This window comes from Trichogramma pretiosum, unplaced genomic scaffold, assembly GCF_000599845.2.
Source record: "Trichogramma pretiosum strain Unisexual culture from Peru unplaced genomic scaffold, Tpre_2.0 scaffold40, whole genome shotgun sequence".
Taxonomy (NCBI): domain Eukaryota; kingdom Metazoa; phylum Arthropoda; class Insecta; order Hymenoptera; family Trichogrammatidae; genus Trichogramma; species Trichogramma pretiosum.
Genome location: NW_019641657.1, coordinates 508802 through 524308, shown reverse-complemented (window position 1 = coordinate 524308; position 15507 = coordinate 508802). Strand labels below are relative to the sequence as shown.

The 15507-nt window shown below is 46.7% G+C and overlaps 1 protein-coding gene across 3 annotated transcripts in view; it reads left to right on the top strand.

Moving 5' to 3' along the window:
• The first annotated feature begins 3159 nt into the window (after positions 1–3159).
• The window catches only part of LOC106656343 (zinc finger protein chinmo), a 72699-nt gene continuing 60351 nt past the window's right edge, over positions 3160–15507 (top strand). The window contains exon 1 of one of the 3 annotated variants that reach the window (XM_014377289.2): positions 3160–3363. The gene's annotated coding sequence lies outside the window, so the exon portion shown is untranslated. Of the gene's footprint in view, positions 3364–5900; positions 7146–15507 lie in introns of those variants that run through there. The other 2 variants (XM_023460144.1, XM_023460143.1) reach the window with 2 other exon arrangements.

Sequence of the window (15507 nt, the reverse complement as noted above, 5' to 3'; positions counted from 1 at the left end):
CACGTTCACCCTCGTATCAACGCACACACACGACACGGGGATGTGCAGTAGCAGAAGCAGCGATAGCAGCAGCAGCAGCAGAAAAGCAGCGCGATGTTGGTATACGATGATGCCTTATGCGCCGAGAGAGCCGAGTGCCGCGCGCCAGTGACGGGCGTGACGTAGTCACGGGAGGATGTACGCCCCCAGCGGTGCGGTTGGCAACGCCATCATCAGCAATAACAACAACAACAACAACAATCACAACAATCACAATAATAATAACAACGAGGATAAGAGTGACGAAAGTTGTAATAACAATAATAATCAGCGACAATCACGGCATCCTCGGCTGTCATCGTCGGCGGATAGTAATCATTTCGTTAGTGCTTCTAGGATCACCGCCGCCAACGCCGCTGGTGCCGCTGTTGCACTTCCGAGCAGCCCGTGTTGCTCCTGGCGTCGCAGTCATACGCAAGGTAGACACTATATATAATACTGCACTATACTTGAATATAGCTTATATTAATATCGAGCCCCAAAACTATAACACGATATATACATCGTTGTGCGATATCGCGGGGGTGGCGGTGGACAGTCCCCGATTGTTTACACGCATCGGAGTACACACACATGCGCGCATACGCTTGCGCACCGTATACACACACGTATACGGTATACGCAGCGAGTGCGTCGATCGCCGCGTGTGCACATATCGAATATTGTTAGGGGGTTGCTGCGCCGCAATAGGGTGCGGTTAGCCATGAAGTTTCGACAACGACGACGACGATTCGATCGAAATTCGCCGTTTCGGATTTATAGATTTTGTATTTCTGCCGTTGCAGCTGCCGCTATACTTGTGCTCGTGCACCTATTGTACGGATGATTTTTCACGAGCGCAGTGCTCGTTCATATCGAGACATTTTCTTGTATCAAGGACAATTAATATCGAGTATATTTTAATTTCTCGACTGGAGCTTTCGAGCTTGCAAGCTCTAAAACCCGTGCAATCGATGCAAGTACAGCATTATCTTACGACACGCTATATCCCAAGGCGACGGAATCTCCGCGTATTTTCGTGAGAGGTGGTGCCGCCGCCGCCGCCGCTGCCTCTTCTGACGTTTGAAGGTCATAGACGGGAAAACGAGGCACACACAGACACGCACACAAGCTAAAGGGAGGGTACAGAGTACATGGGGAGAGGGAAAATGCGCGCGCCCTCGTGATTTATGCTGCCAAGGCGCTTTTCTCTCGTCGCGGCTACTTTACTCTTTCGCGCGGCCTATACTATTATATTGTATTATACTCTCTCCGCTTCGTGATAATATGCGCGTGTTTGCGCGCGTGCATATATTGTATAATAGAAAAGCTCCAAGCAATTACGACGCAATAGCGAATTATTGGGTAGGGCGAGCGTGCAAAAATTCCTCTATCGATCGGATATTATGTATTAGAGGGGCGCAAGCTTGATTGGAGAATGCTTAGTTAGTTGTGTTTACGTTTAATTAAAAAATAAATATAAGTATTATGCGAAATTTGTTATTTCTTGGAAAACTTTTCAATATGTATCTCGGCTGAGCTTCGAGGAAATGTATCGCGAGTGCTCAAAAGTACATCGAAAAAAATTCCCCTCCATATTATTGAAACGTTCTAAAAATGACACGAAAACAATACTAAAAATCAACTTCCCAAACACAATCAGACCTTATTCGGACGAACTTGCGAGACACGCACGCGCGAAATAATCCCGAAAACGAATGGCATAAATGGCTATTCGAGTTCTAGGAAAGAAGCTCTGGATCACATCATCCAAAAACTCGAGCGATCTACATTATATCACTGCACGCGTGCGCGTGTACGAGTGTGACGCATACAACAGTTCTCCTAATTGATCGCGGCTGCTGCGCCGATCGGGCCATTACATCGTCGTCGTCGTCAACGTAAACACGGGAGTTTGCGCCCAGGGTTTTCCCTTTCGCATTATGACATATGATTCACGCCTATTTAGGTGGGTTAGGAGTTGGGCGCGAAGTACGAGGAAATGTTCACTCGTGTCGAGATCTAATTTCTAAAAACGAAACGGAAAAATCTCGGAGCTTTTCAAGCTCATATAGCGTGCGCATTATAAATATACACCCAGACGGACGGACACACATGGAGGTCTAATTCGCTCGATCGATTCATCGAAATTGTTTCAGGTATATGGCAGCGAAATTATAATCGTTATGCGACAACTAAGTTTTCGACTCTAATGGGACGTCGATGCAGCGCATAGCACAGGCATTACGCGTATGGGCACGAAAACTTATTCGTCAGATGTTTCGTACGAGCATATTACATATTACATGTATGCGCCGTACGCACCGGGAATAATAATTAGCGCAGAGCGACGCAATGCAGCTTTGACAAAATTACAGCTTTAAAGCAGCAGTCGTACATCGAGAGAGAGAGAGAGAGTCTTCTTATGCATGCAATACATATAAATGCTAAACATCGTAGCTACAACGTAGCCTTGCAATTAAACAAAAAAACAAAATAAAAAAGAAAGTTTTTCTTTCTCTCGGTAAAAGGGACGACGCGTAGACTCGTCGTATGGACAGGTGCTCGTTTCGTACATAATACTACGTATATGCAAATACTAAATATAGGTAATCGGGGGGTGGCGCTGCGTACACTGTTTCTTTTTTTTCTGTAAATTTTACAAAATTAATGAGCGAGCTTCGAACTGCGTGACCCGTAAATTATGAGTGTTCCTCGGATCCGCGAGGGAAGCACGTCTATTCGCATAGACCGGACATATATAATATTAGATGCAATCGAGCTGTGTCACTGCATTAGCGATGCGAGTACTATATATATACTGATTAAGTGTACCCTTAATTTTGGGGCTCGTTGTTGCGGAAAGGAAGAGAGAAACAAAAACCAAAGGGACTAAAATTTCTAATATTCGTTAATGAATGAATAATGCATATTACGAGCGATGCGTAAGAAAGAACTACACAATTCCTGGACTGTGTACTTTCTACAATAAAATATTCTCTGGAAAATCAATCATCAATGGATTTTCCGAGTCTTAGAAGAGATACAAGTCGTACTAATTATTGTCAATAGTGTCGACTCATCAAAATGTCAACAAGATTCGAGCGTTCTTTGTATTGTTCGTCTTAGTGTCAAAACTGACGTACAACTGAAATAATGGCTAAAAGGAGATTTATCGGAAAGGAAAAAATAGCCCTTGGAAAGAATCTTTGAAAAGTAAACAGCGTCTTAAAGATTTTTGCGAGGATCATAATTTGAAGCTCAGAACGTTGTGTGATTGGCGTGCACAGTATAAGAGTGGTCAGCTAACCGCGGAAGAAGATGGAACCCGCGGAATCAAGTCAGGTCGGTTTTCCGAGCAGTTTAATAAAAAAATTGATTTAGCTTTTCGTAAATAAGCCGTGTGTGGGTATTTGTCGAGAGACAAAAAAACAACCGTTAACGATATAAGCCCGCGACTTATTTCGGGGGGGGAGAACAGCGTCTACGAGCGAGCCAGCGAGAGAGCGCCTGTCCTCTGGATGCGTGTCGCAGCATTTAATGCTCGCGCGTACACGAGACTCGAGCGCGAGTGCATTTTTCGTAATAATAACGAATACGAAGACTCGACTCGAGTGTACGTACGAGCGTTTGTAATACTCGTGACTTTGGGGAGGGGGGCACGCGCAGAATATCGCATCAAGAACCCCGAGAGCATCGCCTAACCGATATAAAGTATACGCGAAGTGCGTCTCTCTTATAATATACATCGTATAAAAGACAAAAACACTCGGCCCATTCGGTCTTGCTGTACAGCTTTTTAATCGACGCGTATATAGACGAGATCCAAGTACGCCACTTACTTACATATATATGGGCCACGTAGTCGAGTGTTATATACACATCACAATACAAATGCACGTCGTTAATCATCGCCGCGGAGACGCGCCTGTATCTCTCTATTATTACGTGCCGCTGCTTCGCGAAGATACGACGATGTTTTTTATAATAAATAAAATAATAAATACGAACGATGCAGACGCGATTCGTATTAATCCAACACGCCGCATGAGCTCGATGCAATTTAACGTGTACTATATATATCGTAATAAATATAGCGAGGGCAAAAGAAGTCCTTACTTACGCTACTTCGTGCCCATTACGAATCTGGTTTAGTGTTTTAGTCGGTTGCGGCGAGTGCAGCCGGTTCGCATGTCCCATGTATAGGCTCGATATACATACAACGTAACGAATTCACTCGAAATGCGCGCGGATAGCCGCATTAAGGTACAATAATAAAAAGAAGAAAGAAATAGAGACACAGGGTGCAAGATAGGAAGGAATAATAGGTGCAGCGTCGGCTAGTTACCAAGGGCATTGTGCAAGAGAGGATAGCATTATGTACAGGACATAAAATGCCCTTCTGCTTATAGCTCGTTACTATATATATACGAGCGTTATGTTTGATACTAGTTTTTGCCTCTATTACTTGGAAAAAAACTAGCGGCGTAGCCATGATATAGCCCACACGGCTCGAATTCGTGAGAAATGCTCCGCGCTGCGGTCCCGTTACATGCGCTGTGCAAATTCGTCATGCAAAACCGCGCGAGTACAAACGGATGGGCAAGGATAAACCGCGCGTGGTGTTTCGTGCTGTGTGTGCAGGGCCCGATACAATTTTGGCGCGATCGCCCTGGGCTGTATACATCGAAAGACGAAGGCGTAGGTGTAAGTCGTGTTAACATATTGCTCGGCCCTCCACGCTTCTTGCACTATCGCGAGTAACGAGTCGTAAATAACCTTGAAACGACACGGGTGCCTACGATATGAGTAAGAAGCCTGCTGCACAACTAACGATCACGCGCTACTGCAGCGATTGAGTCAAAACTTGATGACTTATACGGAGCTAAAAGGGAGAAAGTGTCACGCGAATACTGAATTTTCTCCTTAACGATGTTTATCGCTCGTAAAGCGCTACCAAGCTGTCGTATATCGACGACCAGCACTAAGTAAATGCACGTGAGCTTCAGATAAAATAACCGTTAAGATAATCTACCAGTGTACAAGTTTAAAATTTTGGAAAGTCGGTAATTAGACCCCTCGCGCGAGTTAAATCTTCTGTGCAGTCGTAGTCGTCGTGGTCGTCGACGTTGGCGTTTTATTTTGCCTCTCCTCGGATACAGAGTTCAAAAAACTGCGCGGCTGCAAAATTGTATATATAATGAATTCGAATCGATGATCATGATTCGCAAGCCACAAGCTGTATAATGTAATAATGATAATAATTAAAATATGTATATAAAGTATAGACCGAAGCCGCGCGCATATTTTCTCTCGGCGACTACTCCCTATCCCTTCCTTTTTGCGCTGACTAGCGCACACACTTACACGCATAGCGGGCAACATTCGCACTTTCGAGAGGCTTTCGGGCAAAAACTCCTTCTTTCTCGACTCGTGTCAGCCCCGTGCAACGCGGAGCGAACTACGGGTCAATACACGCGCGTTATATATTATGCGCACCAACACACAGGCGTGCACACACGTATATACTTTTGGGGGAAAACGGCCGAGCCGCGCGCAGGACTCCAGGCCTACGTATATCGCAAGATTTCGCACGCGCGAGAAAGAAAGAGACAGCTTATATTATGTATTAACCTACCTCTCATTCTGTATAGTTCTGCTACTTATGTTAAATGTATGTGTCATACGGGACGGGGCCATAGCTGTTGCTGACACACACATACACACACATATGCATGCACGTATGTGAGATGCGAAATTTTCTCTCTCGCTGCTGCTGCTGCTGCTGCTGCTGCCGCAGTCCGCGCCGAGGCAGTTGTTCGCCTATGATACACATACACACACATACACGCATAAATCAGCAGAAAGAGAAACGGCGCCGCGTTCGCCCATGGCATGTATTACACTCGTGTGCCCTCGCAATTCGACGTGTGCTGTATATAGCCGCAGTTTCGCGCGAGGATATCTTATAATTTTGCACACATTCAGCTATAGTCCGCGCGCGAGGCGACACACTGCGAGCAACTGTCTTCGTGCGCTGTGCAACTGTGTAGCATAGGTGTGTGCGTGTCCGTGTGTGAGTCCAGTTCTAATACGACACTCGAACACACGCGTATTTATATAACTGTGCGTATATATATATTGTATGTGCGCCGTCAGCCCGTGACAGTGTGTGCGTGATATCATCATAACGCGAAGAGAACGTGCCGGGGTTGCATGCAGCGGCACGACACACACTTTCGAGTTTCGGCTGATGATCCGCAGTAGTGGTGCGCGCGCGAGACACCGTAACGATACAACAAAGAGATACTGCGCCTGTGTGTTCGCGCATTTTTGATTTTATATTATTATATTGTTGAGTATCGTCGCCAACAGTCGCGGCTCGACTACTCGGCGCTCGACGACACCGACACTAATATACTCTGTCTCTCTCTCTCACCACGCGAGCGCGAGAGGCTGTGTGTTGTTCGGTATCGTCGTCAGTTTCTCCGCGACAGATTGAGTGCGAGTGCGTGTCGAGCACGTTCGTGCAGTTCACCCCCCAAAAAAGTGTAAAAAAGTGGATTTTAACCGTTGTTAGTCTTCCTTTTTTTAACGAAAAATCTTATGATCTCATTAAGGTTAATCCGAACTTTTATCGTCTCTCCCTTTCTTCATCTTTTTTTTAATCTCACCGGATTTTTATAAGAATAGAGAGAAGTGAATTATTGTCAAAGTGACCAAAGTTTTTTTAGTCGAATACCAAAGTTATAGATTATTTATAAAATTTCGTGAACTTTATTGATAAACGTGTGTGTACTGAGATATCTCGCGTATACATTGCCGTGTTAAATGTACCAAGGAATATCTAGTACATCGATATAATTGATCAACGCACTGTGTGCCCTGTGTCCGTGTATAATAAGACTCTCAGTGCTTTGGTTCGCGCCTTCGAACCCCTCCCCTTCTTCGACTACTCGAAGCTTACGAGCTCGAACCAGAGAGAGGATACGATTTTTCGAATAAAGGAACGTGGGCGCCGCGCGCTGCATTCGTACCGGCCGGCGAGTCTTGGCTTGCAACGGTCAACCGAAACAAACTGCAAAGAGAAAAAAGCCGAGTTACGAGATCGAGCGTATAACAGTTGAGTAAGTAAAAATATCCATGCATTCTAAAATATTTTTCTGATATTGTGCAACGACTCGATTCTACGCGTAATACACGGAAATCGCGCGTACCGATGCCCCTGGACGCATACAAGGAGTCACGAGAGTTCGTCAAATTCTGCGACCCCGTTTGTTTACGTTTCGAGGCGCAGCAGCAGCAGCAGCAGCAGCAGCTCAACGTTATAATACAATTCTTGGTGCGGTACACGTAATAACCGTTGCGTTTGATAAGTCGATTGCGCCGCGCGGCATTTCTGCTGCTGCTGCATCGTTTGCTCCCGTGTACGAAAGAGACATTGTTTATTCGATGACCTTGCGATTTCTGCGCTTTAAGCTGCGCGCGCGCGTGTGTGTCAGTCGACAGCAGAAGCAGCAGCAGCAGCAGCAGTTACACAAGTCGTTTGTATCGATGTGTCGAAATTTGAATTTTGATACACATGCGCGTAGCGATGAGATGTATTCCCCTATCAAAGTTCGAGTATCGCGTCGCGCGGATTCGCCAAAAGTTCATTGAACTGCATCGATGTGTCTCGCGTATTTATTATATTACACAGTTTACACGCGTGTGTGATTATACACAAATAATGCCAAACTGTCGTTGAGCTGTCGTTGCTCTATACGAGATTCGAAATTTTCACGTCATCGATCTACTTGCGAAATCGCGACGATAGCTGTGATGATAATTGACGCTTGCCTATGGATACGTAACGGGGTTTTGAGGTTATATCTATGCAGAGAAGCGAGTGCAGGTCGCGATCGGAAACTGCACGAGATGCGTCTTACTCGCTCAATTTTTTGATATAAATATTTATAATCCGTCGAGAAAATGACGCGTGGGTGGGGTTCATTGGCATCGCGCGCGCTACTACTACTGCTCATCGTTATTGTTGTTGACGTCGGGGATTCAGGTGCGATGATTTTCGAATCGAAGCCGAAAGCACACGAACGAGAAGGCAAGTGAATAATATTATATGTATAGGTATAAATCGGGAGAAAATCACCGGGGCACCGACGACGATTGTTCTCGGGTTACACTTTTATTCGAGCTTATTGTCGCGCGCGCAGCTATTGTAAATATCATACTTGTACACCGGCTCGGTGCGTCAACAAACAGACACACACAGTATTATACAGTACGGAGAGAGAGACGAGGCGGTGAGAGTAGATCTCTGTGCGAGCGCAAGTCGCGCAGGTGACGCTGAATTACGTACCTATGCTCGCACTTCGAAGCCCGATTTTTGTAGTGAGTGAGCAAGCGAGCCTAACCCCCCTTCGAAATCGAATGCAACACAATAACAGGCGCGCGCCATAACGTGCACTCTGTGCTTGCGCTTGGCGCGTAAACATCGTGTACGCTGCGTATTTTCGCATTCTCGCAGCTTCTTGGAATCGCGGCAACTTCTTGAACGATGCTACACGTTGCTGTTGTTGCTGCTGCTGCTGCTGCTCCGCGTGTAGACGAATTTAACTTGAAAATGCGCTATGCGCGTGTCGATGTTGTCATTAAGACGTATGCGTATATAACGCAAGGTAGTCGTAAGATGACCGATTCGCGTCGTCCAAGTCTATTACACGCAATGTGTAACGACACTTGGCTCTCTCGATCAGTAGGATAATAAACGACATAACGGTGTGTTAAATAGACGATATCCTCATCCTCTTTCTTCTTTGCGATGAACATATTCTTCGATCGAGTCTATTAGCAGCGGTTCTCTCTTATCATTCTTGTCTCGCGCGATTAGCGCGTGAAAGTATACCGCACGACGGGGTTACGGCACCCGAATTATTATAATACAAGTTTGCAGTCGATGTGCAATGCTGCAAGGGTCAAAGTTTCTCAGCGCATATTTATACTAGCTATGTACGAAACACGCATAATACACGTAAGTGCCATTACCTCCGCTGCGCTGTATACGCGCGACGATATCATTTGTATTTATATGTACATAATAAATCGAGCCCTGCATTTACGAATACGTACACTTATGCAGTCGAGCCGGCACTTGCGAGCGCTCACGACTGTATTATAGAAAAAGAAATAAAACTAGACTGTCGTCTAGGTACGTGTAATACGGGATTGGTATAGCAATATAATGGGACAACCCCTCTTCTCGTCTATGCGTGTATATATGCAGCGCAATAAAAAAAATAGTTATAGTGCTACAGTGTGTGTGTGTGTGTGTGTGTGTGTTATGCGGACGCACACACGACCCTGGCATTGTGCGCTCGTTCGCGCGCGACATTGTATGGATATAGCAGTCTTATTATCTAATAAATATGTGATATACATATAATACGACTACGCGACGAGTCGAAGGGCTCGATTTCGCGCGAAAAAGCCACGTTTTCCTGACATATTTTCTCCCGCGCGTTCCGACGACATCATCTCTCTTCTATATGAGGGCTGATTTTCGGCCATTCTCTCGTCTCGTGGCACTTGCGAATAATCGAGCATAATGCATACTCGACTTACTATGCGCATTTTCCTGCACTTCTTTCTCTCCGCTCGTTACATGGCGAATTGCTATACTCTACTCGCCGTCGAGGAGAAACGAGAGCAGTGGTACAATTCCTCGAGTGGCCTGTGTGTGTATATGAAAATGTCTCGACGAAATCACGCGCACCATTGGTCCTTCCTTGTTCTGTGTGCTACTCCACATCCAGCAGCCGGTTATACATTATTAAAACGCGTACGCGCGCATACTGCGTTCGGGCTTTTCTATGTACAGCGAAAGAGAGAGAGAGAACTGCACCAAGGCCACACCTGCTTTGTTCGGAGCACGATCCTTTTTTTTCCTCCTCTTCTTCTAAATGCTGCTGCTGCTGCGCTGACATTGGCGCTATTTCACATAATGCGCGTATGAGCCGCGAGCGTACGATACCGGTATTTTACGAACTTTTTCTTTCTTGCTGCTGCTGCTACCGCCGCGTGTCTAGGCGCATACATATACGCATATTGTATATGTACTGCTGCGCTCGCTCTTGTGTAAGGTAATATAGTAGTAGCTATACAGGCGGTTTTGTTCGTCTATGAATTCATTGTTGACTCTCTCTCGATGATTGCATAAATGGAGAGGGGTGGGTAGTGGTTAATTTCGCCGATTGGCCTCGGCGAGCGGTTACACGCCAATTTAATTCTTACGATCGTGTTGTTGTGTACGTGCATATAATATAGCAGGAAAATTTTCAAATTATTTCACCCCAGAGAGCGCGCAAGATCCTGCTCAAGATGAAGTGTACCTATATATGTACACGAAGTACGCGAGTTCGTAAGTGGCTGCGAATCAGTAGGTCAAAGCTCATTTCTGAGAAAAGCCCGCCAGTTTTTTGTCGCTCTGTCCGCAGTCACACGCAATCATACGTTACGCAGCACACGTGCATTAATCGGCGAATGAAAAGTCTGCATCTTGCGCTTTTTATGCTAAACGAATGCGGAAGTGCTCGCGGTAGTGTATAAAGCACGTGCGAACCAAAACGTACAGCCCTCAGCTCTCTCTGTACGTCTACGACGTATCCTCTACGAGTATACGCACACATGCCGTTATACCGGTCTTGGGGATACGTACGTAAAAACACCGGCAAGTTCCTCCTCTCTTTTTTGCTTTTCCACGCGCGTTGTATTCTGCACGACGACGACGACGACGACCAAGTGCATCTGATTATCGGTATAGAGAAAAAGCAACGTTCTATGTACGTATATATGAGGCACGCAACAGCCTTAACAACGTAGCAAATGTGTGCGGGAACACGTATAGTTTCGGAATGCGACTCGCGCGTACACCACCATTGTGCGCTCCTATTGTGTTGCATATACGCATACGTGTATGTGCGCGCGCGGCTATAGCTAGAGCTAGCTCTGCTACTACTCTGAAAGAGGGGAGAGTATACGAGAGTATACGCCCGGGCCCGTGAAAAACATTCTCGTGCAGCAGCAGCACTGTAGGTAGTAGTAACCCCTCGATTTCGATGCGTGTACGTACGTGCTATGTGGCACCTTATGGATTTTCCCTCACGTGCGCCAACCTGCATTGTTGCCGGAGTAAAAGCATAGCTACATACTATATGCTGGCTAGTATAAATAATGCGCTGTACCTTTTCGTACATATATAAGCTCTTGCGTTTGCTATGATTACATAGTCCGCCGCTGATATACCCGCTGCAGCGCCGAAATTAGCTCGACTATACCGCTTTCATCGGTTACGATCGGGTCGCATCTTGTTATTATTGGAAAACAGTAATGTACGCGTGTATCCATTACATTTTCCATTTTCCACTCAAAAATAGCGCCACGACGATCGATTACCTCGGATAAAACCTATAGCACCAGAGAGTTTTTTTAATCGCGCCAGTATTATACTGTTTCGGAATTTCAACGCGCGGTATCAACCGCGCTTGTAATCCCTCTCCCCCTTGCGCGCCATCCCATTTACCTCGGCTAATGTTATTCGCCACTGAATTATTCATCGACGCATTGTGTTGCGGCGCGCGCATGCTTCGACGTACAATGACACTGCCCTCATCATAGTTATAGTGGTATAACGTACTGCATCCAAAATTTTCGCACACTCGCTGCTGGGCGCCCCAACTATGCAACCGTCGTCGTCGTGCACTTTTTTCTTCGTGCTTATTAGCATCGCCAATTTGAGCAGCAGCAGCAGCAACGTACAGAGACACGAAGCGATCAGGGAATTGGCTCAAGCCTATATGGTGGCATTATCGAGAAAAGAAGATGCAGAGACACTTTTCTGCCCAATTTCGAAACCGCACTCATAGACATGGAAATTGTCGCGCGCGACGTGCAAATTCACCCCCTCAGAAACACAAGTAAACCGAGAGAGCGAAAGAGCAGCTAGAAAAAAAGTTCTTTCGGCGATTTTAATTAGCCCGCGTTCTCTCTCTCTCGCTCGTTGTCTCGGTTTCAACGCGACAAAAAAAAAGTCTCACATACAGAGTGTGTGCAGTTATAGGACGTTACAACGACGAAAAGGGAAAAAAAGCGCGTCAAAAGCATTCGACGACGACGACGACGAGAGCTCAGTCAGTCAGAGGCCTCCCCTTCGCCCGACTGCGTCGTTGTGTGTGTATGTGTACTTTCAAAAAAGCCATATCTATACGCGCGGTGTATACTGCATATGATTTACTCCTACGCAGCAGCAAGTTCGCTTCATTGTTTCGTTCGTTCTTTCTTTCTTTCTCTTTTTTTCCAATCAGTCAGTGCAGCGGCGGCGGCGGCGGCAGTACGCGGTGTCGGAGCGTGTTCGACGTTTCTCGCCTCGCCTCGCTCGGAATTCGCTCTCGGCACATACACACACACTCGTGCAGCTCTAGCATCACATAGAGAGACAGAATTTCTCTCTCTTCTCTATGTACGACGGCGTGTAGCAGCATCGCAACCCTTCGTTGTTGCTGCCACTGCGCTTTGCGCCTTCTTCTCTCTCTCTCTCTCTTTCTCTATGCGCCCTTCGGCAATTACGCCATCTCTCTCCGGCGTCGTTGCTGCGTTGCTACTGCTGATGCTGATGCTGCTGCGTCTGCCTGCCTGTGTGTTTGTGCAGGGGTGCTGCAGAGAGTAGCAAAGAGGGTTGAGCTGCTGCTGCTGCTTGTGCTGATGCTGGGGTGGATTTCCTCGAATACGCGTAGGATACGTTGTGCGTCTGTCTGTGTGCGCGTATACGTGCGCGTGTGCTGCAGTATTGACTGCGCCGTGCGCCAGCAGCAACCCCTCGGCATCGTGCATGTATGTGTATTTCGACGTAGGATATAGAGAGAGAAAAGGGAACGACGACGATGAGGACGAGAAACGTCGACGTCGACTGCCTATCTATAGATATACCTATAGCGCTGACCTGACGAGTCGAATTCTTCGAGATACCACTGCCACTGCTGCTGTCGCTGTTTTTGCCCATTGCCACCATGCCGCCGCTGCTGCAGAACGATTATATACGTATATACATATAGCGCGCTATGTAGTACCCTCCCTCATGCGCTTTTGCACTTGTGCAGCCTATACTACTCTCTCTCTCACTGCCATTGCCACTGCCACAGCCACTACCACCACCACCACCACCACCACCACCACCGCTGCTGCTGCTACTGCTTCTACTTTTACTCGAGGGTTATTGATAGCGACTACGGATACGAGTGCCGCTGCTGCTATTGCTTTCGTTCGGTAGTGTGTGTGTGTGTGTGCTGCGTTGCTCGCAAATTTTCGCAAAGGGGGAGGGCTTAATGACTCTCTGGGAAATTCGTGCAGCGTCGTCCCACGCAGCAGCACACGTATAGAAAACAAATGGCAAATATAGGGGCGCGCTCCCGAGCTTTTCGATTCTTCTCGAATCTTCTTCTCTCTTTCTCTCTCGCTCTATCTCGCGCAGTTCTCTAGGCTCGTATTATACATTTTTCTTCCCGCTCTCCTGCCAGAATACATTATCAGTGCGTAATATCAATTATTGTATTATTCGTGGGAGTCGAGCTTTTATTCCATGCGACGATTTTCATTTCGATTTCAAATTCATCGGAGCGTGACCCAATGTCATTAAAGTCTTGAGTAATGTAATGATATTCGCAGAGGTTTGATCGAGAGGAAATCGAATATATTTATAATAAATTTCGACCAATAGTGCCAAGAAATGTGCAAGAAATCGAGCTTGTATACACACAATAAACACAACAACAACAAAAACAACGTCACGCAAAAGTGCAATACTTATTTCTTGCACAAGGATAAAATATTTAATGCTCGATCGCAAAAAGTGCGTAGCGGATAGCACAGCCCTACCCGTGCGTGCACGGAAAGAAAAGCCACCCCTGCAGCATAAAACGCACAGCGAGGGAAAAGTCGAGCTAGCTCGCCGTCCGTATACGCCAGATAAAGTTCCTCCCGTACTGTGCGCTTTACCTCCCTTATATATACATATATACGAACGTCATCCAAAAACATCCCCCTTTTCTCTCTCGAGGCGCAGCACTGGTGGCAGTAGCAGCAGCAACAGCAGTTTCAGTCCATCTCTTAGGCTGCTGCTGCTGCTCCCTCGTACTGTATGTGTGCAGCTAGCTCAGTCTCCGTCTCTGTTTAGCTGATGGCACAAGCTTTGCTTCCGCCTTTTCTCTCTCTCTCTTCTGCCCATAGCCATTTCTCGCAAAGACTTAACGTGCGCGTCCCCCTTCCCTCTTTCTCTCTCTCTCTCTCTCTCTCTTTTTCGTGTTCGTTTTCTCTCTCACTCGCGCGCGCGTAGTGCAGGTTTCCACCCTTGTATTATATAGCCTGCGTAGCGCAACTACTACTGCACGGACGTAGCAGCCGAGAGAGAGAGAGAGAGCTTTAGCTTCGGAACGAGAGAGAGAAGAAAGCGAGAGAGAAAGTTTTGGTGGATGTGCGTGCGCTGAAATTTGCGCAGTTTCATATCCTTCCCTCTCTTTTCCCGTATTGCATGCACGGATGCCGGTAATGGGATCGTCGTGCGCGTCGTATGCGCGTCTATGCTGCTGCTACTGCTGCCGAACGTGTAGCTAGCTATAGCTATACCACCGACACCACCGGCACCGTACCCACGTACCCTTGTATGCCCCCCTGCGTCGATCTATCGTCATAGGTATATAGTACAGCACTACACTTTGGTACACGGCAGATATATATCTCAACGCAGCTAGCAGCAGCAGCAGCAGCCCTCGCTACTACTACTTCTATCTCTTTCGCTCTTTATATGCGCGTCGAGCGGTGTGTGTACCTATTATACGAGGAATATATTCCGTCTCTCTTTCCTCCTTGCACGACCGACGTCTTACGTAAATCTTATATACGCAGCAGCAGCGTCTTCGAGACTTTGTGTTTTCCTTTTCGGTTATATCGCGCGCCCTCTAATTAATGAATCTTCTCTCCTCGCGCGCAGTTATTATTATCTCTTCTCTCTCTCTCTCTCTCGCTTCTCTCCGCGCGTAGAGGAGATCCCTGGGCTTTTTCCACGAGCCCATACATATTCCTTTGAGACCGCAGAGAGAAAGAGAACAGCAGTTGTTTAGTGTGCTGCAAGAATTTCTTCGAACGACGCATTCGCGAAATGCTGTATATTATAATAGCTCCGACATTTACCGTTTCTCGGCCGTTGTGTGCGGAGACTAGGATACACTATACACCGCGCAGGTGGACGCGCGCGATCGCTTCCATACATATATGAGCAGCAGCGACTTGAAGCAGTAGCGGTCAACAACGAGCGCCCGAAAAAAAGGAGAGAGAGAGAGAAAAAAAAGAGTCGTTTCGCCGAAGGCCGATATTTCGAAGTCGGAAAGGGAAAAACAAGGAGATATGGTATATTATAATGGGGAACTGTATACACATACACACGCG